Raw genomic sequence first — 25,018 nt, 5'->3', positions numbered from 1 at the left:
CTCCAAAAAGAAAAAGAGAGAGAGAGAGAGACAGAGAGACAGAGAGAAAGAGAGTCTGTAGGTGGACTTAGGCCAGTGAAATACCCAGCAACTCTGAGTGTCTTGTGACTTTTCACCCTCTTGGTGCAAATTGATCAGAGTTGTGAGGATGGGCTGCCCCTGTCCAGAATGTCAAGAACAAAGTTATCTGTCCACGTAAGGAGTAAAATGTAAAATGGAGCCCTGAATCCAAACAAATGATTCGTCTGTCTGCACAATTCAATGAGCTTGCCTTCATGTCTTCCTCCCAAGCTTAAACCATAACTTCTGGGACTGGATCCTGGGGAAAACATGGTTCTCATCTGTCATCCTAACTCTAGGTAAACATAGACACAGGCAGTGCTAATGTCTACAATGCAAAAACTGATTTTAGTAAATCCTCACTTAAAGCGCTATTTGTAGTCTTTCTTTGATGAATAACTGCTACCTGAGGACAGTATATCTTAGGGAGAATTAACACTCTGTCAAATTCTTCAGTTGGCTAGATACTGAGAGTAAGTAGAGAGAAAACAGAGTCCCTTCTCACAAATGAAATTCATGTCCTATTTCTTACTGGAAAGCAAGAATGAGTGGAGATAATCCAACACTTCAAATGACTGTCATTGATAACTGGAGGTAGGCATGACCGTGCTTCAAAATGTATTCCCAGAGTTCTACTTTTAGCTTCAGTTTAGATTTTAGTCCTGCCATATGATATTATGATCATGAAGTAATGAGTTATTTTATTTTAAAGAACTCTTGAATGTTCCAAGATTCTCTAGTGATGTTGAGTTTTTTCACCCCAGGATTTGGCCATGAAGCAAAGCAAAGTTACCTCTATTTTCTCATTTGCTTCCATCCAGGAGCCATTGCTAGTGATCATATGAGAACAAAGACCCTTGATGTGTAATAACCGTTAAATGCCAAGATTCTGGCTGCCATTGCCAGTGCCTTGTTGGAGTCTTTGAACTTAGCTTCTGGGTCAAAGCATCTAGAAAGCAGTTTGATTAATATATGCATTAAAAATGCATGCCCATGTTGCAAAATAAACTGGAAAAATAAATAGCAGTTTCTTTGGCTGGCTTTGGTGGTGTATTGCTTTGGATGGAATTCCAAATGGAAATTCAGATGGCTCTTAAAACAAGATAGTGAGCATTTAGATCCCTGAGCTGAGGCTGCAGATAAAATTTGAGGCAGAGTACAGAAGAGAGGGATAGTGGTCTGCAGTTGGACTGTTTCCAGTCTCTCAGCTGGCGGTGTCAAGTGGTTCTCTAGCTCACTCTGTGGAGCTCAGTGTTCTTCACTCATCATAGGGAACCTGAAAAAATGGGACTTGTATAACTGTCTGCCCTATTTCTTTTCTTAAAAATGCTTTAGAAACTGTAAATTCTCTACAAATATAAGATATTGTTCTGCCAACTGCATAGGGTTTAATAGTATCCTGCCAAACTCACATTCACTTGGAACCTCAGAATGTGACCTTATTCAGAAATAGGGTCTTTGTGCATGTAATTAGTTAAGATGAAGTCATACTGGATAGGGTGGGTCCTAAGTCCAATGTCTGATGTTCTCGTAAGAGAAGAGGACTCTCATATACAGAGATGCATAGGAAAGAAGGTCGTGTGATGATGAGAGCAGAGATGGAACAGTGCAGCTACAACCTAAAGAACACCAAGGACTCTGGCAATGACCAGAAGCTAGGAAAGGCATGGAGCAGAGGCATTCCCAGTAGATGACAGCAACAAGCCTCAGTTGTGACAACCAAAAAAGGCTTCTCTCAGAGTCTTCAGAGAAAAACAATCCTACTGACACCTTGATTTCAGACTTCTGGCCTCCAGAACTGTGAGAGAATAAATTTCTGCTACTTTAAGCCACTGGATTGGTGATAATTTGTTAAGGCAGTGCCAGGAGATTCTCTTACCTCTTTTGGAAGATAACTACTTTGTGTCCCACACTATGCTAAAACAGATATGAAGAATACAAAAGTTGATCAAGATGTATCCAAGGATGGGCAGGAGGTTTTTATGTCTGATTTTTTTTTTTTTTTTTTGGCCTGATCATGGACATTTTTGACCAGCTTGTCTTGTTTGGTTAGAATAGGCAAATGGGTTTCTAGAAGAAAAACTGGGTTGTTATGGATTAAGCTGATGGATGGATGTCAGGAGTCTACTTTAGTTGCAAGTAACCCCCCAAAATCAAATTCAAGTGAAATTTAACAGGTATCATTAGGTCTCTTTCTCCACATCTCAACTTTCTTTCTCTTTTTCTGCTGACTTCAACTTCTCTTGTTGCAGATGGCTTCTCCATGGAAGCTTCCTTCCAGGGAGCCACAAGGAGCACAGATGCAGACAAGTCCAGTTTATTTTGTCCTCACTGGCACATCTTACAGCAGTGGTTCCTAACCAGGGTTAATTTTGCACCCTACCACCACGGAAATTTGGCAATGTCTAGAAATATTTTTGGTTGTCACAACTGGGATTTGTTGCTGGCATCTATTGGGAACGCTGCTGACCATCCTAGAATGTACAAGACAGCTCCCATAACAGACAATTATCCAGAACAAAATGTCAAGAGGGCCAATACTGAGAAACTCTGTCTTAGAACATCTTTCCTGAAAGTGCTGGTGGAGATGTTTCAAGAGGACTCCGATCTGCCAAGTTTTGGTCATGTGCCCAACCTTTAGCCAATCAAAGTGGCCAGAATAACAACCACTGGCCATATCATTGACCAGGTGTGGGGCCAAACGATCAACCCCTCAAGACCCCATAGACGATGGGTTTTCTCCAAAGGGAAGAACACTTGGGAGGAAATGTGTGCTAGCTACAAATTTGGTTTAAGGACAGGTGGAGGAACTCAGACTCTTTTGACTAAATATTACTTATTACCTAAAGGAAATGAGGCAATCTTGATCATGACTCACCTCCAAAGCAGCACTCTGAGGGCTCTATTATGTCTTCAGTAAATGTTTATTGGAGGTCTTGTCTGCGCCAGGTTCTGGGGCCAGGAAGGTGAACTTCACTGTCAGAGCTGAAGCTTGCAAGCTATGGAGCAGTGGAGGTGGGGGATATGGGGATATAAGCAAACACCCACACAAAACTGCTAAGAAAGAGAAGAGTCCACAAGAGAAAGAGTAATAAGAATGATGTATTTTGGGTAAATGGGAAACATCATAAGGTATAAGTAAGAGCAAAGGTGATAACTGTGGGTTTGTGCAGAAATGTCAGCTAGTGGCTACTGGTTGGGACTAAGGCTGTCTGTCCCTAACCTAGACAGATCCATTTTAAATAGTCATTGGTTTTGGAAAGCAGAGAGTTGGTTTATTTTTGTCTCTCTAATCTGATTCTGAGAAGACCATGAAAGAAAACAGAGAACGCAAAATACCTAAATTGTTCTAATTTAATAGAGGCTTAAAGGAAGACAGACTATTAAAAGTGCCTGAGGAAGTCTCGCCTAAAAACTGCAGCATGTGTCTGCAATCAGGTTTCAGAGCCCTGTCCCTGCACACACAGCCATCTCTTCATAGGAGCACTAATGGGAGAGAGTGGATTTAACTGTGTGATGCTGTTGACCTTGGCCAGAGAATGCCAATGTTAGTTAGGAACAGGTCAGAGAGAGAACATGACTTAAAAAAAATTACAAGTTTCCCATTTAAAGTACATAATTCAATAGTTTTTAGTATATTCACAGATACATGCAACGATCATCACGATCAATCTTTAGATAATTTTCAACAACCACTATTGGCAGTAGCTCTTCTTTTTCCCCAACTCCCCAGCATTAGGTGACACCAGTCTGCTTTCTGTCTCTAGAATTTGCCTGTTCCAGACATATCATACAGATGGAGTCACACAATATGTGGCCTTTTGTGTCACATATTATGTGTCTTACCAGTCACATAGTATCTGACTTCTTTCACTTAGCATGCATTTTCAAGATCCATCCATACTGTAGTATATATCAATACGTCATTCCTTTTTATGGCTGAATAATATTCCATTATAGAGATGTACCACATTGTACTCATCCATTCATCAGTCAGGGACATTTGGGTTGTTTCCAGCAATGATTTTTATTAGTTTTATGTGCCAGGTGAGCAAGGGAAGGGATGAGGCCAAATCCGTCCCACGGTTGAGCTACCTGTAAGCCACTCTGGCCATATGGTAGGCAGGGGAGGGACGTCTTTCACTTGATGGTGGCTCAGGGCTTGTTTGTACATTTCAATTGTCAGAAATGTCCCCTGCCCTTCTTCCATGGACATCTGGATTTGGTTATGCCAACTACTCAGCACCTTCTGCAACATCATTAGTTCCTGTGTTGTCCTTTCCTCTGACGCTGTAGATTTATCATTGTCAGTGGTTTTGGCTCCACCAGCCTCAAACAGTATCTCTTCAAATGCTAGATAACCTCTGCAGCAGTGCAGAGATTTGCAGCATAATCTTGTATAATAAACTCCTATGTAGTTGCCTCATTTTGCATTTAAAAACCTTTGGTATTCAACAGTGTCATTCAGTGTTAATGATTCCTATAGGCATCATACCTTACGATTTGAAAAATCACTTTGACATATTAACCCATTTAATTTTCATTTCTGTGCTGAGAGGTAAGAAGTTGAACATTACTGTCCTCACTTGGTGGAAAAGTTGAGACTCAGAAGCCTCGAGGAAGCCATAGCATTGGCTCCAGAATCCAGGTTTCCTGACAGATCCTCCATTCCTCTTTCCTAAGGGACCACACTGATTTCCATGGTGCCATGCAAACCACAGCAAAATGTGGCCAAATTGGTCTGCAAAAGACAACACCTGTGCATGTGTGTCAGGGTCCTGAATCCTTTTGCTATCCCAGTGGAGGGACACTGAAGCCTTATTCTTATTTGGAGATAGTACTGGTGTCTTTGTTCCTGCCTGCTTTTCCTCAGTACCACAGATATATTGAAAATGCCACTTAGCCTAAACCAGGGAGTTGAATGGGTTTTCACAATCTCAGTGACTAGCTAATTGTAGCTGCTGGGCACATGCTCTTATTTCTGTTGACGTACTGTAGGAGTGCCAGGACTGGAAAGTGTTGTCTGTGGGAAAGAGAGAGACACCAGCAAGAGGGGAGACAAGTGGGCTCAAGGTAGCGGAGGGAGGGTTTTGTTCTTGGTAGTGTTTTCTTTGTTTAACTATTGTGAAGTGGTAAAATTGTTTCTGATTTTCCATTTAACTGCTGTTGGAAAACCAGGAGAGCATGCATAGCATCAATACATGTTTGTCTTTCTCATTTTGACCTTTTGTTTTAACTCTTTTTTCTTGTAAGCTACTGTTAAATATGCAAACCAATTAGCCTATCTTTCATCTCTTTCATTTATCCTCCCAGCTTCCAAAATAACAGATGGTAAAATTGTACCTATTTTCCTATCCTCCTCACAAAAGACATAAAAATCACAAAAATTATACAATCACCACTCAGCAACTGAAATACCAAGATGTCAGGATGATCCAGCCACAGACACAATAATAGCCGGTGTTTGACATAAGTTTGTCCTGCCCAGTAAATTCCATGTCAGTAAGATTATGCCCTATTGTTAGTTTCTGCATCCTCAGGCAGGGCTCACCCAGCATGAGGACTTCACAGAGCAGGCATTCCATAAATACTTGCGGGATAAGTGAATCAGTGCACATAGTAGGCTCAACAAACGTTTGATTGATTCCATCCACTTCTCTCCAGTTTAAAATAGTTTTATCACCAGGCGCAGTGGCTCAAGCCTGTAATCCCAGCACTTTGGGTGGCTGAAGCAGGTGAATTGCATGAGTTTGAGGCCAGCCTGGGTAATGTGGCGAAACCCCATCTCTACAAGAAATACAAAAATTAGTTTTCCATGGTCCTCACAGCCTGGTCAGCCAGTTGCTCCTCGTAGTCTTCCCAAAGGAGATCATTATTCCCTACAATGGCCTTCAGCTCCTCATGACCATCCCACTTGCTGCTGTAGATCTCCTACAGGGTTTCTGACACTCTTTTTGAACTTTCATGCATCACTTTAGCTGCACTAAGGAAGTTCTCAAGGTCCTTGTAGAGCTTATGGTCTTCTGCCTGTTGTTGGTAGAAGTTGTTAGTGCTTTGTTCAAATCGTTCACCTTTGGTTTACTACTTGGCCCAGTTCAGTGATATTAAGGAGGGAATTGCCAAGCGGGGTTGAAAACTCGTGGATTATGATGGTGCCCGACATCACCTGGACTCAGTGCAGAATGCCAAGAAGAAAGATGAGGCCAAGACTTCCAAGACAGAGGAAGAGTTCAACAAAGCCCAAACTGTGTTTGAAGATCTGAACTAAGAACTACTAGAGGAGCTGCCTATTCTTTGTAATAGTCACATTGGCTACTATGTGACCATCTTCCAAAACATTTCCAACTTGAGGGATGTCTTCTACAGGGAAATGAGCAAGCTGAACCACAATCTCTAGGAGGTGATGAGCAAACTGGAGAAGCAACATTCCAATAAAGTGTTTGTGGTAAAGGGACTATCAAGCAGCAGCAGGCGCTCTTTAGTCATTTCTCCGCCGGTTCAAACATCTGTGGTCTCCAGTCCTCTTACCTCACCTACTAGTCCCTCTACACTTTCCTTGAAGAGTGAGAGTGAATCTGTCTCAACAACTGAAGATCTGGCACCTGATGCAGCCCAGGGGGAAGATAATTGTGAGATCAAGGAGCCCTTAGAAGATGAAGAAATAGAAAAGGAAGAATCTGAAGCAAGCTTCTCTGAGGAAGAAGAGCCTCTACCAGCCTGCAATAGCCCCACCCAGGCCCAGCCCTCGCCTACCATTGAGAGTGGCAAGTCCCAGGAGGAAGTTCTCCCTAGCTCCCCAGCTCCATCACCAGGCAGAGCCCTGCGTCCTTCAAGGCAGCCTGCATTATCTGCCACAGAAGTAGTCCTCCGAACTCGCACCACAAGTGAAGGATCTGAACAACCAAAGAAGAGAGCCTCTCTCCAGAGGACCTCAGCACTCCCTAGTAGGCCTCCTCCACCCAGAGACACTCCAAGCCCCAGGCCCTCCTCAGGGAACATACCCTCCAGCCCTCCAGCCTCTTGAGGGGATTCACCCACCAGCCTTAGGGTCTCCTTGGGGACTGAGACTCCAAGTCCTAGGACCTCCCTAGAGGTCTCTCCTAATCCAGAACCACCAGAGAAACCAGTAAGAACTCCTGAGGCCAAAGAAAATGAAAACATCCACGATCAGAACCCCGAAGAACTTTGCACTTTTCCCACCTTAATGACATCTCAGATTGCTTCAGAACCTGGAGAGGCAAAGAAGATGGAAGATAAGGAAGAGGATAATAAGCTTGTCTTAGCTGACTCCTCAGAGGGCCAAGACCAGTTTAAAGTCTCCATGGTACCAGACCAGAGCAACTTCACAGCACCTGAACCTCAAGAAGAGGTACCTACCAGTGAAAATGCACAACTCTGAAGAGAAACTGCCAAGACTCCTCTTACCCCACACCTCCCCAAAGAAGCTCTTCAACCAGAGGGTATAGGTCAGAGGGATATAAGAGCCAGCAACCATCCCTGGGTTCTCAGTAGGAATGCTGGTGCTCTCTAAAGACCTGGCATTAATGGAGGTGGAGAAGCAGCCTTATGGGAGAGATGGAGGGAGGCAGGCTGGGGAGAAGAGAACACTAGACTCAGGGAATATTTAATTCAGGTTTTAGCATTACTAGAATAAGACTTTATACATTAAAGTGGAACTATAATCACTATAAAAAGCAAAAGCATCTATAGACAGACACTTGTCTATACAGAGACATAATCACACATACTAAGAGATAGTGAACAAATGTGTCTTTGACTTATGACCCATTTTGCAAAACTTAAAGCCAGAAGAACACATTTTCAGATTGCTAAATAAAGTCTGATTCTGACAAAAAAAATATACAAAAATTAGCTGGGTGTGGTGGCAGGCACCTGTAGTTCCAGCTACTTGGGAGGCTGAGGTGGGAGGATCACTTGAGCCTGGGAGGTTGAGGCTGCAGTGGGTTGGAGCGTTGTGCTCTAGCCTGCGTGACAGAGAGACCCTGTCTCAAAAAAACAAAAATAAAATAAAATAGTTTTTTTCTCTTTATTGAAATAGAAACCCCCCCCCCAACTCTTGGCTGTAAAAAATGTCAAAAAATATGCATCTATTGGAGCAAGTATAACTAGTATGTAGGATAGGATCAGACGTGACCCCATTCTTGCTCTGACCTCATACCATTTCTCTAAACTTTACTTGGTGTGAGGGTGGGGGACCCTTACATGAAAACTCTGGAAAGCCCTATTATGTTTCTTCTTATCCTTAGGTAACAGCTCATGAAGTAGAGGAGAGCAAACAAACCAAAACAGGTGATTGTTTTAAAGTCTTCCACAGAAAATTTCTGCAGAATTATTTCAGGATAAATCCAAAGTAAAGTACTTTTGCTTAACAGATTTTGGTCTATATCCTAAAATTACATTGCCCAAGAAGAAGACCAAGCCAGGTGAGTTGGAATAAACCTGGAATAGGCTAAACTCTTTGTTTTCCCAAATGGCAGGAGAGTGCATTTGATTTAGAATATGGTGGAAGCCATGAAGGCAAGAATCCAAGAATGGTCCTGATTCATGGCATAGTCAGTCCATACTAGGTTCCCCGTGAGGTAAACCGTACCACAGGAATGGGCCAATGACGGATAAGGAGTCAGAGGCTTGGACCCAGCCTAGGAATCTAGTCCAAATGATAGTGCTTTCCAAATGATAGTGTCCTAACCAGCAGGGTAAAAGTGGGTTTGACCAGTGCGGAGGTCCCCAGGATCTGATCCGGCAAGTAGGATGTAAATTAGGAGTCTCCAGACATGGACCACACTTGAAATCAGGAAGATAACTGTATCATGCTTCTGAATATTCCATTGCATCTAGGGGAAAGGTCCAGCTCACACAGCATGGTATAAATTAGAGCAAGTTGAGTCTCAGGATCCCAGGCAGGTGAGCTCATAGAGGGTTTAATTCCAGGTGCTGGAAAGTGGGGAAATAATTTGAAAGCATTGAGAGAGTTAGGGATTAGGTAGACGTAGACAGTTTTAGAGTGGAAGGGGGTTGTATTTCTGAAAGTATGTAGAGGTCCAAGTTCACCACATGTATATTGTGTGTAAGATGGCAAGACGAATTCCAGACCACATCTTGGGATAGGGATGCCTCTACTGAACTTTCTGGAGACTTCCTGGCTCCCAGAGTGCAGGTTGGTTGTGTTGAAAAGTAACTGGGGAGACCAGGACTGGTAAAACATTTCTTGGCCCTGTTTCAGAAATGGAGCTGTCAAAATGCAGCCCCTAAGGTGAACATTTGCAAAAGATTCTGGATTCTTCTCAAAAAGCTAGATTTCTTGTCCAGGGATTTTAGCCTACAAGTGAGGCTAAGCTATATTTTAGCCTTTGTATTGAAATGCAAAGTAGGGAAGAAATATTTTTATTGTGATAAAGATCATAGCTAGTCAGTAATCAAATAGGTCATAAATGAGAATTGTTAAAAAAAAAAACCCACACACCTTAAACATTATCTTTTAACTTGAAATCTATACATGTATATTTATTCACCCATTTGCCAATGTGGGTCTAAGGTCTTTTCATTGAGCATGAATTGGCTAATCATGGCTCTGCATCATTTTCATGTGTAAACTAACCCCATATTGTTTTCTCTATGATTCCCATTTTCATCTTTAAAGTACATTGAGGATTTAAAGCCTTCTGCAAAAACAAAAACAAAAACAAAACGTGAGTGTAGAACTCTTCTAGAGTTCTTTTATAGTTGCCTTCCCCACACCTCATTCAAACATTTACCAAATTTATTTTTCCTTCCAAAATATTCAACTTATATTTTTATTAACATAATTACTACTTTTTCACACCCATATTTTGTCAGTTTGAGTAATATTCAATCAAATTATATAATTATGATGAAGGGAACTAGCAAAACCAGGTTTGGGAGCAAACCCAGCTGAATCTTTAGTGAAAATACAACTCCACAGGTGGGAACAGAAGTACTAGGTTGTATTCAGAAGCATGGCCTCCTAATCTGGAGAATTCAGCCTCCTACAAGTGTCAGTCAGCATTTGTTACAGAGGGAATGGAGAGTGGTTGTTAATTTTGTGAACTGGTTCAGTGGAGGTGTATTAAGAGAGTTCCAGCTGTACTGCTTAATAGGAGAGAGTACAATTAGCTGAAATTTTTGCTAATGTATATCCAAATCTAAATTTAATTTTGGGTACATATTATAATATAAAATTAATCTATCTTATAATGATAGTCAACATATAATGAGTGGTTTCTATTATTACAGCCTGAGCTAAATGCTTTACATGCAAACTTATGGATGTGATAATGCTATCCCCATTTTTATTAGTCTCTTCTCATGCTGCTGATAATGACATACCTGAGACTGGGCAATTTACAAAAGAAAGAGATTTAATGGACTTACAGTTCCACATAACTGGGGAGGTCTCACCATCATGGCAGAAGGTGAAAGGCACATGTCACGTGGTGGCAGACAAGAGAAGAAGAGCTTTTGCAGGGAAACTCCCCTTTTTAAAACCGTCAGATTTCTTGAGACTTACTCACTATCATGAGAATAGCATGGGAAAGATCTGCCTCCCTGATTCAATTACCTCCCACCAAGTTCCTCTTACAACACATGGGAATTGTGGGAGTTAAAATTCAAGATGAGATTTGGGTAGGGACACAGTCAAACCATATCACCATTTCACAAGTGAACACACTGAGGCATACAGAGGCTATTTCCCTTGCTTGAGGTCACACGTTCAGTGTGCCCATGCTCTTAACCCACATCTATTTGGTGCCTGAATTCATACTCCTAATCATGACACCATGCTGCTTCACGTTACAGCAATAAATGCAAAGGGAGCTGATGGGCAGAAGCTGCCAAACAATGAAGTAGGTAGGATTCCTTAAAACACTTTTTAGTAATTCCTTTTTAAGTTCAAGGTGATTGTTGAATCAATTAAGCTTTCTGGTTCTCAGAAACCTGGATTACACTTCAGGGAGACTTCATTGCCCTTAAAGAGGTATGACTGCCTAATATGTAGTTAGATACGAGGAAGCAACCCAGGTCACTGTAACAACTCAACATTCATTAAGCAGTTGACTATTGAAAGCGTGAAAATAAAAAGGATGTGGCTATTTCCAGAAGGAACATGCAGTCTCCCTACTCATGAGAACAGGATTTGTGGTCCACTTGGTGAGACAGGATTGTTCACTTGATGATAAACCATGGAGGGCAAGGAGTACAAAGTCCTCAATGAGTGATGCAGACAAGAAGCTCCAGGAATGGGTAGGTTAAGGCCAGGAATGTGGTCAAGATGCTTAATTAAAGGCTTGGGGCTTCATGTGGGCCTTGAAGAGGGGCAGCTGGTCAGGGTGGGGGACATTCTGAGTAGGAGAAACAGAATGAATATAATTCCTGGGGTAGGAATATGCATCTGGGGCTCTTGCGTGCTTGCAAAAGGGGTCTTATCAAGGAGTGGAGAGAGACAGGTAGTATAGCACTAGCTCGTGGAAGAAGTGGACTGTCAGGCTAAGGAATGGGAATATCTTTCAGGCAATAAAGAATTACTTACATCAGGGTCTGTGGTATTGTGTGATCTTATTTGACTTCTAATAAGAATGAAAAGACCTCCAGTCAACACAGTTGTTTGGTGGCAAGTCAAAACGTTTTGAACATTGCAAAAGATGCTTCTTTTTATCCTCCTCCTCCTCTTCTTCTTTTTCCCCCTCCCCCGCTTCTCCTCCTTTTCCTGCTACTCCTGCTCCTGCTCCTTCTCCTTCTCCTTCTATTTTCTGTTTTTTGCTCTGTTCTAAGACCCAGGGTCACTCTGTTGCCCAGTCTGGAGTGCGGTGGCACAATCACTGTAACCTCCGTCTCCCAGGTTCAAGTGATTCTCCCTCCCTCAGCCTCCAAGTAACTGGGATTACAGGTGCCCACCACCACATCTGGCTAATTTTTGTATTTTTAATAGAGACGGGATTTCACCATGCTGGTCAGGCTGGTCTCGAGCTCCTGATCTCAGGCCATTCACCCATCTTGGCCTCCCAAAGTGCTGGGGTTATAAGCATGAGCTACCATGCCCAGCCCCCCTCATCTTCTTTATCTCCAGCACTTACACCTTTCTGGGAGATTTTCCAGCCAGGGGATATGCTGTTCCCCCAGTGCCAGCCTTGGGCAGGATGAAAGTACCTAGGAGTGATGTCCTGGGAGTAGCTCTCAGCCAACGGAGGTTGGCAGGTGCCTGGACAAATACCCCAACCTCCTCACCCCTCAGTGGAAGCAACTCTGCGTTGTGGATTCTCCACTGTCTCCAAATGTTCCCCAGAGAACTGAACCCTAGTTGCCAACAACAGGACTTGCTTGGTAACACAGCCTTTATTCACTGCCTTTCCTTCCCACTCCTCTACAGAGATTTCCTGGGATCACCTCCCAGTGAAACTATCTGCACTTTAATCTTTGTCTCAGGGTCTGCTTCTGGGAGAATCCAAATTAAGATAGTTATTTTTTAAAAATAGCACTCTTTTTTAAGCAGCCCGCCACCAAACCTTTAAAAAACCCAAACGGCGAATTTGGCCTCTGGAAGCAGCATGAGTACCTGACAGGCGTGTGTAGCATTTTTTTTCTTTTTTCTTCTCTTTTTTTTTTTTTTTTTTTTTGAGACAGAGTCACGCTCTCTCTCCCAGGCTGGAGTGCAGTGGCGCGGTCTTGGCTCACTGCAAGCTTCGCCTCCCAGGTTCACGCCATTCTCCTGCCTCAGCCTCCCGAGTAGCTGGGACTACAGGCGCCCGCCACCACGCCTGGCTAGTTTTTTTTTGTATTTTTCGTAGAGACGGGGTTTCACTGTGTTAGCCAGGATGGTTTCGATCAGGCATGTGTAGCATTTTTATCTTCTCTGCCTATATATAATTTCTGACATGTACAAGTTAGGTTTAGCACCATATCCGAGTGAATTATGCTTGACACTCTGCTAAGGAAGAAAAAGAAGAGAAATAACAGTAAATAAGTATGGACCACAGAGCTGGCACAGAATCAGGCACTTTTCACATATAATAATCTCATTTAAATCTCATAACCTTACAACATGGATGGAACTGGAGGTCATTATGTTAAGTGAAATAAGCCAGGCACAGAAAGGCAAATATTGGGTGTTCTCATTTATTTTGGGGATATAAAAATCAAAACAATTGAACTCATTGACATAGAGAGTTGAAGGATAGTTACCAGAGGCTAGGTAGGGTAGAGGGAGGGCTGGGGGAGGTGGGAATGGTTAATAGGTACCCCCCAAAAAAATAGTTAGAAAGAATGGATAACACCTACTATTTGAGAGGACAGTAGGGTGACTACAGTCAATAATAACTTAGTTGCACATTTTAAAGTAACTTAAAGAGTGTAATTGGATTGTTTGTTACTCAAAGGATAAATGCTTGAGGAGACAGATACCTCATTCTCCATGATGTTATTATTTCACATTGCATGCCTTTATAAAAAAAACTCATGTACCCCATAAATATTTATACCTACTATGTACCCGCAAAAATTAAAAATAAAAATTTCATAACTTCTGAAGTAGAAGTTATTGCCTTATTTTTCAGCTGAAGATATTATTATACTATAAAGCCATGGAGGGTGAGGATTGTATTTTACCTGCCATTTTATCCAGTTTTCAGCACAAAGCCTGGCAAATAGTTAAACCCTAAGAAACATTTATTTGGTAAATGAACAAATAATATGTTAAGTAGCTTGTTTAAGATCACAGAACCAGTTATTTGCAGAGCTGGGATTGCACTACCTTGTGATACTCAAGGAAAAGTAACCTTCTATTGATTGTCCCAGGCAACACTACAACACTTTGGTAAATACAACGACTACAGACAAATTTCTTTTTGGTGTGTCCAGAAGAAATAAACAAGGGCTTTCTAGTCTTTTCCCTATATATTGTGTAATTTATAGGCAATTGAACAGACTGATAGTTGCATATGTATTTTTATTTCAATGACAATTTGGTGTGACTTTTTAATTTAGCAAATATTATATCTTCGTGAAATATGTAGGCTCTAAGGGGGAAAAGCTCCAAGTTTAGAAATATGAGGAAGAACTTACTCATCACAAAGATTTCTGGCACAAAACAGACCTAATGATTTTCCTACTCTATGGCCCATGCCACTTGGGTGTGTGAGAAGCTCTAGTCTGTCCCTCATGAGTGGCTCTTCTTTGCACATCATCTACCACTCAGACTGTTGCTATTAATCAAAACAAAAAGACTAACTCTTGGATGATGGAATTTTGGGAACTTGTGGTAGATAACAGGAGTGATAGATGTCCCAAGTGGAAGCAGAGGCCAGATAACAAGAGGGAAGAAGAGTTATGCCATAGAGTGGATATGCGGAAGAACAAGCATAATTCCTAAATCCATCATAACCAGCACATTTTTGTAACTGGAAACAAATGCACTTCTAATACGAACATGTTTCAGTTCACAGGGTAGTACATATATGAAGCGAGCTGTGAGATCTGATATTTGTTGCATAATAAGCTTATACTGCGTGCCTGATACCCTGAAAGTTTTAAACATGCTGGCAGAGTTCATGATTTCTTGACTTGGTAATTTTTTCCCTCATATCCGAATGGGATTCTCTCCAACTCCGAAGTTGTTGAATGGAACTGTAAGAATTTAAACTTGTGAGCCCAAGGCTTAGCATGGAATACTCTATTTGGATTGGTTTATTCTTTTTGCTCAACATGAGAAAAGTGTACAAGTTACTGATTGGATAGCATGATGATCCAGATTGTCTAAGGCAAGAAAGGCTGGATCAGAGAAAAAGACATCCTTTCTGCAGTACGGGTTGGTCACCAGGCCCTCCCCTGTTGGTGTGTTTTAGATCCTCTGTGTTTCTGCTCTGGACAGTGTTTTTCTACCTTACGCTTCTGTTTACTTATTTGCTGCTTTTGCTTTGTGATGAGAATAAAAATTGTCTATACAGTTGACTGTCTTCATCAATATAACTTTACTACTGAACGCAGTTCTTCCCCAGGAAGATAAAAATTGCAAATAATATTATTGCTTGTTCCAGTAACTTCCCCAAAGAACTATGAACTCTTCTATAGAATGCATCCTGAACCAGTTCATACCCAAGACTCTTTGAACTCGTTCTCTTAAAATTCTCACCTAGCTGTCTGCAACAATCCTAAACTATTTTATCATAACCCTACCCTCATCCTGATTAAGCTCCTCTCTATCATCAAAAGAACCCATCTTAAACCACACTTCGAAATGTCAATCAGTATCCTGACTTTGTTAATAAGACTTTGTAGACATTCTTTCTTAGTAGATGAACAATACACTCAGCTTTGTCTTATCCACAGGCTGTTGTAGTGATATTTTGGGGAGCAAGCATTGAATTTGACAATTGTGTACTGCATTCTCATTGTCTTTCTGCTTCAGTATTCTTTACTCTCTGCCCAATTCTATATTTCACACCCCCAATTCCCAAAGTGTAAGAGTTTGATAAATTTTGGTTAACTGCTGTCATACCTGTTGGACAAAGCTGAAGTACATGGCCTCTTTCTGGACTAATGGTCAGCTCAGGGATTCTTTGCCTTTGGGTGTGGTCTTTCTGCTAGACCAAAACATAGGTGGGTGGTAGAGATAATGTAGTAAAACACATGGTCATAGAAGTTAAAGGAATTGACTACATCCACTTTCTTAAGTAAGAATCTATGCACAGGAACTCTTAGAATGGGGCTAAGGGCACAGCAGGCATTCTGAGAGTAAACACTGGTGAAGTTATACAGGTGGAGAGCATTAACTAGGAGCTGAGAACAAGGATGTGGTACTGACTGCATGGTTTAAAGGTTGGGCCCTCTTTTTTTTTTTTTGTTACTGATTTTGGATTCTTGTTTTCCTTGCAAGAACAAAAGGTTCTCTAGAATCCTTCACCCACCAATGAAATAATCCGGCAGGAGAAAAACTTTAGATGGGAGTCTTGTCATAAAAAAAAAATACGGTTGCATGGAGCTGCCTAAGATGTGAACCAAACTAAAAATAGGAAGACAGGGGCTAAAAAGTTATTTTAAGAAATCCCCCCCAACCACAGTCACTCCGTGGGCTGACTGGGAAGCAGGAAGCATGACTGGTCACACCATCTTGGAATAAGAAGCCATGGCTGGCTGGATCAGATCCTCTGATGGCTCAAGTAGAGCTGAACTTGAACATGACTCCAGCGCTGGGTGGGGGATGGGGGGTGGGGGGTGGGCGGCGGGTTCTGCCCTCACTGCTGCAGCTCCTTCATTCTGTTGAGGGCACTGCTGGTGCGGAACCACTTGATCTGCATCTCGTTGAAGGTTCAGGAGGTTCAGGAGGATGGTCTCCTGGGTCCCATTGGGGTGCCAGATGATGCAGTTCAGGGACTTGCCGGGGGAGAATTTCTTCAGGCTCTGAATGGTCAGTTTGTCCACAGGGTGAATCTTGTTGTAGTCAGCTGGGTCAGCAAAGGTCAGGGCAGCAGGCCCTGCTTCTTCAGGTTGGTCTCATGGATCCTGGCGAAGCTCTTGGTGATGATGGCCCGGCCCCCAAGGTGGTGAGACTCTAGTGCTGTATGCTCCTGGCTCGAGCCCTCACCGTAGTTCTTGTCCCTGATCACCATCAATCTGATGCCATGTATCTTGTAGTAGCAGGCAGTCTCAAGGACGGGGCCAAACTCCTGGGTGAGGGCATTGCGCACGGAGTTGGCCTTGCCATTTTCAATGTTGATGGCACCAATGAGCAAATTGTTGGAGATGTTGTCCAAGTGCCCATGGAACTTGAGCCAGGGGCCAGCAGCCAAGATGTGGTCAGTGGTACACTTCTCTTTGACCTTGATGAGGATCCGCAGGTCCTCCAGGTCCTTGCCATCCCATTTGTCAAAAGGCTGCAGTAGCTGCAGGCACTGGCTGGTGGGGCTCACGTCAATGTGCTGCCCACTCCTGTCCTTTGGTGGGGGTGGAGGTGCTGGTAGATGTCCTGCCCTGGGTCAAACTCCACTTGGGGAAGCTCATCCAGCTTGAACTTCTTGCCATCCTTGCTCATCAGGTAGTCAGTCTCTGGGTTGAACTTGAGGTTCCTGCAATGGCCAGGGCTGTGACAATGTCTGGGAACATGACGAAGGCATGGGTCTCAGGGTTGGTATCACTGCGGCCCATGAAGTTCCTGTTGTAAGAGGTGACAATTGTGTTCTTCTCCCCCTTCTTGATGTCCTTCCTGTCCCAGCGGCCAATGTAGGGGCCCCCTTTTATTTGGTAAACAGCAGTGATATACCCAGCAAAGAAGAGAGGGTATAAAATATTTGAGGGTCTTTAGCATTTTGTTTCAGAAGCTCATGGTATCTACCAAGCTCGTGCGAAGGACTGTTATGAAGATTCAATAAACAAATATATTGCAGGGTATTTTTTAAGCCTGTAAAGTCTAAAATGGATCCAATATCGTCAATTTGTTTATTCATTCAATCATTTATTCATTCAAGAAACAATCATCTAAAGTTTACCGTATGTTAGAAATTGTGGTAGGCTCTAGGAACACAAACACAAATGCATCCCTTCAAAACGTTTATGGTCTAGTGGAAAAAAAAGGATAGAAGAAATCATTGAAAACAGAATATATGACTCAATAAAGGAATGTATGAAGTTTTATAAGAATATAGATAAATGATATATATTTAAAATATGTATCCTTTACATATATTTACTAACTTCTATATTGTCCTGTGAAGTATACTTTATTTTCTCTCTTTCACACTTAAATAACTGAAATTAAGGAGAACCAAATAATGCGGGCAATAAGTGATAGGTCTGGTACTCAAAGCTAAATATTCTAACTCAAAATCTCGTTCTTTCCCCCCACTCTATCAAGCTGCTTCATTAACTCAGCTGTTATTATGATCAATGGACAGGAAATTTATAAAACAAGATAAGTAAGTGTAAGTGGCTAATTTTAATTTTAAAATTAATAAAATCAAATAAATAAAAATACTAGTCCTTTGTCAGATGCATAGTTTGCAGATATTTTCTCCACTCTGTCAGTTGTCTGCTAATTCTGCTATTTCTTTTGCTGTGCAGAGCTTTTTAGTTTAATTAGGTCCTATTTTGTTGTTGTTGTTTTTGTTGCACTTGCTGTTGGGGTCTTAGTCATTAATTCTTTAATGTCAAGAGAGCTTTTCTGATGTTATCTTCTAGATAACTTCTAGTTGACATTTTTCTCAGCTTATAAAACTCATAAAAAGTAAAGTAAGAAAAATAACAACTGCTATAGACAATAATGAGTGGAAGTAAGTAGTCTCGTTTACTAAAGGTGAGAATGTAAATCAGTATAACCTTTCTGGAAGGCAAATAGTCAATATGGCAGAGACTGCACTTTGTGTTAATCAAAACACTTCCTCTCCCTGGGAATAAAAGAAGACTGTCTTTCCCAGGTTCCCTAGCAGTTCAGTTGGAAATTATGTGACTCTAGTCAATAAATATGGGCAAAAGTAACATATGCCTTTTATTGACCTAAGTCCAAAGATCACTCAGAGTGACACTTCAGCTCTGTCTTCTCTTCCATCTGTAAAATGGGGATAAAATCTCTTATGTTATGTTCATTCCATGGCAATTTAGGAGCCACATGTTTGAAGCAACTCAGATCCCAAAATCATCACATGGAGAAAAGCCACCAAAGAGAGCCACCTGGCCCACACTGGACAATGACTAGAGCAAGAAATAAACCTTTGATGTGTTAAGCATTGAGCATAGGGAATTGAATTGTTACCACAGCAGAACACATCAACTAATGAACATAACATAAGAGATTTTATCCCCATTTTACAGATGAGGCTACTGAGGCACAGAGGGATAAGTAACTTGCCCATGGTCACAAAGCAAACAAATAGCTGAGCTTTGATACTGGCATAAAAATAGACACGTAGACCAATAGAACCAAATAGATGATGTAGAAATAAAGTCAAATACTTGCAGCCAACTGTGATTTTCAACAAAGTATACAAAAACATAAAGTGGGGAAAGGACACCCTATTCAATAAATGGTGCTGGGAAAACTGGCAAGCCACATGTAGAAGAATGAAACTGGATCCCAATCTTTCACCTCATGCAAAAATCAACTCGAGAAGGATCAAAGCCTTAGTTAAATCTAAGACCTGAAACCGTAACAGTTCTAGAAGATAACATCAGAAAAGCTCTCTTGACATTAAAGAATTAATGACTAAGACCCCAAAAGCAAGTGCAACAAAAACAACAACAGCCAAATAGGACCTAATTGAACTAAAAAGCTCTGCACAGCAAAAGAAATAATCAGCAGAATTAGCAGACAATCGACAGAGTGGAGAAAATATCTGCAAACTATGCATCTGACAAAGGACTGGTATCCACACTCTATGAGAAATTCAAACAAATCAGCATTAAAAAATCCCATCAAAAAGTGGACAAAGGACATGAATAGACAATTCTTGAAAGAAGATATACAAACAGCCAACAAACCTGGAAAAAATGCTCAATATCACTAATCATCAGGGAAATGCAAATTAGAACCACAATGAAATACCACCTTACTCCTGCAAGAATGGCCATAAAAAGTCAAAAAACAATAGATATTGTCATGGATGTGGTAAAAAGGGTACACTCTTACGCTGTTGCTAGGAATGTAAATTAGTACAATCACTACGGAAAACAGTATGGAGAGTCCTTAAAGAACTAAAAGTAGATCTACCATTCGATCCAGCAATCTCAATCTCACTAGTGGGTGTCTACCCAAAGGAAAAGAATCATATGAAAAATACACATGCATATGAATGTTTATAGCAACACAGTTCACAATTGCAAAGATATGGAACCAACCTTAGTGCCCTTTGACCTATGAGTGGTTAAAGAAAATGTGGTATATATGCACCATAGAACACTACTCAGCCATAAAAAGGAATAAAATAATGTCTTTTGCAGCAACCTGGATGGGGCTAGAGGCCATTATTCTAAGTGAAATAACTCAGGAATGGAAAACCAAATATTGTTAAGTTCTCACTTAGGAGTGGGAGCTAAACTGTGAGGATGCAAAGGCATAAGAGTGATATACTGGACTTTGGGGACTTGAGGAAAGGTTGGGAGGGGGATGAGGGATAAAATATTACATATCGGGTGCAGTGTACACTGCTCAGGTTACAGGTGCACTAAAATCTCAGAAACCACCACTAAAGTACTTATCCATGTAACCAAAAACCACCTGTACCCCCAAAACTATTGAAATAAAAAATATATTTATTTTAAAATGCATTTCTTAGTCAAACCTTTTGTTTTATACAATAAAAGAAAAATAAAAAGAAAAAATTGCTGCGCTAAAATAAGAAACCTACTCCAGATCACATAGCTAATAAATGACAAGCCCATGCAGTTGACTCTAGAATCTGCATCTTACATCTTAACTAGCACATATGCTGCCTTTCTTAAATAAATTATGGTATATATAACGTACTATGCAGCCATTAATATATGACAAAGAAGTATTTTAACTCACTGAGCAAAGGTTGGGTTATTTAATAAATGATGCTAGCCCAATTGACAGTCTGTCTGGAGGAAATTAAAATTAGGCCTCTCCTTGAAAATTTATACATATATACACGTATATATACACATATATACATATATACACATATATACATATATATTCAAAATGAGTAAAGAAGTTTGATTATAAAAATAAAATAATAAAAATCTAACAGACCATGTGTATAATCTAGGAATGGGGGAGACCTTCCAAATCAAGATGGGATATCTAGGAGCACAAAACAAAAGGATGTTTTGAAGAATATTAAATGAAATAAGACATTGTTCATTAAATAATGAAAAATGCAATGTACAAAACACCCTAGGAAATAAAATTATTGAATCATAAAAAGTTATGGTTATTTAATATGAATTTTCATAGCCCTCACCTGCCTACAGATACTAAGGGGTTTACACTATTAGTAAAAACACTTATTTCCCTGGTTCTACCTCTTTCCTGTGTTATATAGAACCACAGCTCTTTACAAAACATGCTCCAAATAAATCCCCCAGTCCTGGAGCTGGGGAGTTCTAAAATGTGCTCACCAGCACATCTGTTCCCAGTGGGCACTAAGGCCGGACTTCTGTGCTATCGGCCTCACCACAGAGGCGCTTGAGCACCTCTGGCCCCAGGAAAGAATCCCTCCTTAGTTTTGTCATAATCTGAGAGAGGGGTCTTAAGGTAGTTGCCTTGGCCCCAGTGTGTACAACAGTGTAGTGAAATTGCTTTTACGATATTTAATCACAACGTTTCCCAATACCCTCACAGGACTCGGAGAGTAATGGAATGGGCCAGTACCATACACCATATAGGCAGCTGGCAGAATTAGGTCAAACTTCTCGTGGGCACTCCTTCAGGACAGCTCCCTCCTAATCTCCACACACATAGAGTGCTGGAGTGCAGCCCTTGGGATTGAACAGATATGTCCCAGAGACATCTGAGTCACCCGAGGACTCTAGTGCTCAAACTCTGCTTGTATTTGGTGATTAGCACCAGGCTAATCATGGTATCATGGGGATGGAGAGGGAGAGTTCCTCTTTAATATTTTCTATATTGTGTTCATCTAAAAATAAATATTAATTTTATAATCTTAAAAGATTTTTTTAAAAAACAAAAAAAGCACAAAGAACATAGATTCTTAGAGCAAGCAATTTAAAAAGATTATAGAATCTACCTCTATGCAGATTTTTAAAGTAAGATGGTTTATCATCCCCTGCAATGTGACCCTGGAAATGAACTGGACAACAAGTTAATCTTAGGTTTCTATGAATCACTTGGGTTTTGTTGGACTTTCTCTTTCTTTGACTCATATATAAACCAGAGACAGTAGGAGTCTATAAAAATTATTGAACATTGGAACACTAACATCTGAACTTTTTTAAAGTTTCAGGTTGAAATGGCTTCTGTAAAGATCTAACCTAACTGTGGTTGATAGAAAATAGCAATATTCAATCAAAGTTATATATAAGTTAGGAAAGGAATTACAAGCCAGGGTAGCTTGACTAAATTCTCACTGAGCTTACTCAAACTCTCATCTGCTCCAAGGCTTCCAGCTGTATAGACGTTTCTTTCAGAATTGTTTCAGTTCATTTCAATGAAAAAATTATCAAGTATAATAAAACAGTTTTGGAAAGACAGGAGGGATTTGGGACATTACAATTGGTATTAAAAGAACTAATGAGCTTTGCTACTGATAAAGTACTTTTTGTATTCTTTTTTGGTTCAAAGAATGATACCCAATTGTTAATTCTTAAGCACATACATCTTTTCCATTTTTGTTTTTCCTGCTTGGTGCCTGAATTTTCTTGGCTACTACTGAAATATATTGAATAGGCTGACTCTACTTTTTATCTGCATATTCTATGGATCTAGTGGCTCTGAATCCAAGCCGCTATAATGATCATGAAAACAAAATGTTTCTGATGAACATATAACCAGATATTGCTGACAAAAAAAAAAAAACAAAACAGGCTGATGGGGGCCAGAGCAGTACATATGGTCTGCATTCCTGCCAAACTGCATGTATGCACAGCCACACAAAGACAAAATCCTTCGGTAAACACTCACAGTTGAGGAATAGGGTATAACATTTTAATATATTAACCATTTGAAAAAATTCCTGTTAGTTCCTTTTAATCTCTGGTATGCTGTCACCATTCAAACTAGACTAGAGGTATCAATTTCCTCTGGAAGGAATATTATAGCAGAGAAAACAAATAAGAAACCGGTTCTCAAGTTTGAGATTCAAAATGGGCTCTTGAGTCTCTTTACTGTTTGGCAGAAGAAGATTTGATTGCAAAAGCCTGAATTTTGAATATGAAAGTCTAAGATTCTAGAGGACCTGAGGCATAAGTTTTTCCATTAACGTACTAGATTACATGTAATGCAGGTGGATATCAGTGCATGATTTTCCTGTTGGAGAGGAGCTATGGATCCTATAGTTTGGGGAACAGGAAGAGAGTTAGAAGGGGCTATGGTTTGAATGTGTTCCCTATCCTATGTTCATTGCAGCATTATTCATAATAGCCAAAATATGGAAACAACCCAAATGCCCATCGACAGATGAATGGATACAGAAAGTGTCATATGAACTTACAATGCAATATTATTCAGCCTTAAAAAATACAAGGAAATCCTGCCATTTTTGATAACACATATGAACCTAGAGGAGATTATGCTAAGTGAAATAAGCCAGTCTCAGAAGGACATATACTATATGAATCCAGTTATATGAAGTATCTAAAATGGTCAAACCCATAAAAACAGAGATTAGAATGGTGAGTGCTAGGGGTTGGGGGAGGGGAAAATGGGAAATTATTTTTCAATGGGTATGAAGTTTCTATTATGCAAGATGAGAAAGTACTAGATACCTGCTGTACAACATAGTACCTAGGTTTAACAATATGGTATTGTATACTTTTAAATGTAAGAGGATAATCTCATGTTGTGTTCTTACCAAACAAACAATAACAACAAACCCCCCAAATCCCACAAAAGAACATAAAGACATTTTTGAAGGTTATGGATATGTTTAGTGCCTTGGTTGTCGTGATGGTTTCATGACTAGTCACATTTCCAAACTCATCAAGAGGTACACACGAAATGTGTGCAATTTTTGGTACATCAGTTATACCTCAATAAAGCTAAAAAAAAAAAAATTCAAAAGAAAGGGTGAGAGAGCAAGGGAAGGGACCTTCCACAGGAGCCACCAAAGACCAGGAAGTGTGGTAGCCCTGCGGGAATTCCCATATTCGGGGTTGAGGGAGAGAAGAGTGTAACTTTCGTTGAGTGTCTATTACATGCCAGGCATAGTATTAGATTCTTTTTTGTTGGTATACTCACACTTTCCTCCTTCTTTAAAGTATTATTTTTTAACCTTGCTTTAATTGTGGTATACTATATAACATAAGATTTGCCATTTTAAAACAGTTTAAGCATATAATTCAGTGGCATTAATCAAAGTCGCAGTGATATTCAACCATCACCACTCTCTACTTCCAAAACTTTTCATCACTCCAAACAGAAACTTTGTATCCATTAACAAATGCTTTGTCCTTGTCATTAATTTTATTTCACTTCAAACGCTGAGGGAAATGACCACGAAGCAACTTTTGTTTTCATTGTTTAGCTCTCTCACTTGATCCCATGGAAACTGCAGAAATGTTGGGAGTTTGGGCCCCGAAAACGCTGGGGAGATGATGTTCAGTCCCTTATGCTGCTGCACGTATTTACTTAGCATTAGGACGTGATTCACGGTAAACACATGTAGGTATTAATTATTTTTAACTTGTGGTCCCTGGACTTGATCCAGGGGGTCTATGAACTCCCTGCAATTGTAATCAGAATTTTGGATGCAGATGCATTTGCTTGGGAAATGGTTATGTAGCTTTTTCCTCCTCAACCTTAGAAGGATATATAATCCCCAGAATGATTACAATCCCCATTTTTGAAGATAGAAGCTGGGGAGTAGGCACTGAACCCTCAAAACTAGGCGATGGAGTCACAGAGTTTAAGTACTTTTACTCTCTCTGTGTGATCCCTCTGTGGTTAATTTGGTTTAAGGAAGCTTGGAAGAAATTCTGTTCCTAGTCTCCTCTCTCCACGTCCCACTCCCCAGACCCCATCTCACCTTACCAACTTCGATCGATAGTCTGCATCCTGAGGCCTAGAGAGATGGGAGAACTGGAGGACATGCCTGGGTAGTACAGTTGGAATATTAATAAGAGAACAAGTGTATGAAGCAGGACAGAAGGGGAGAATAATTTTGCTTCTTTTCTCTGCCTGTATAGAGAAGAACCCCTGTGTTCTTTTGACCTTATCTCTGCCATTTTGCACTCATTATGGCTAGGTTCCAAAATCTCTCTGCTTGGAGGCTTCCCCCAAATCATTAAAAAGTTCCCT

At 40.7% G+C, this 25,018-nt stretch overlaps 2 pseudogenes; one reads left to right on the top strand and one right to left on the bottom strand.

Annotated features, from left to right (window-relative positions):
- Positions 1 to 6,241: 6,241 nt before the first annotated feature.
- LOC105475235 (bridging integrator 2 pseudogene) lies at positions 6,242 to 7,459 on the top strand (annotated as a pseudogene).
- Positions 7,460 to 16,325: 8,866 nt separating this feature from the next.
- On the bottom strand, positions 16,326 to 24,356 carry LOC105475233 (aconitate hydratase, mitochondrial pseudogene; annotated as a pseudogene).
- Between the last annotated feature and the right edge of the window lie 662 nt (positions 24,357 to 25,018).

This window comes from Macaca nemestrina, chromosome 6 (genome assembly GCF_043159975.1).
Source record: "Macaca nemestrina isolate mMacNem1 chromosome 6, mMacNem.hap1, whole genome shotgun sequence".
NCBI classification, from domain to species: domain Eukaryota; kingdom Metazoa; phylum Chordata; class Mammalia; order Primates; family Cercopithecidae; genus Macaca; species Macaca nemestrina.
The sequence above is the reverse complement of the archived record's forward strand: the minus strand, read 5'-3'. Positions and strand labels throughout refer to the sequence as shown.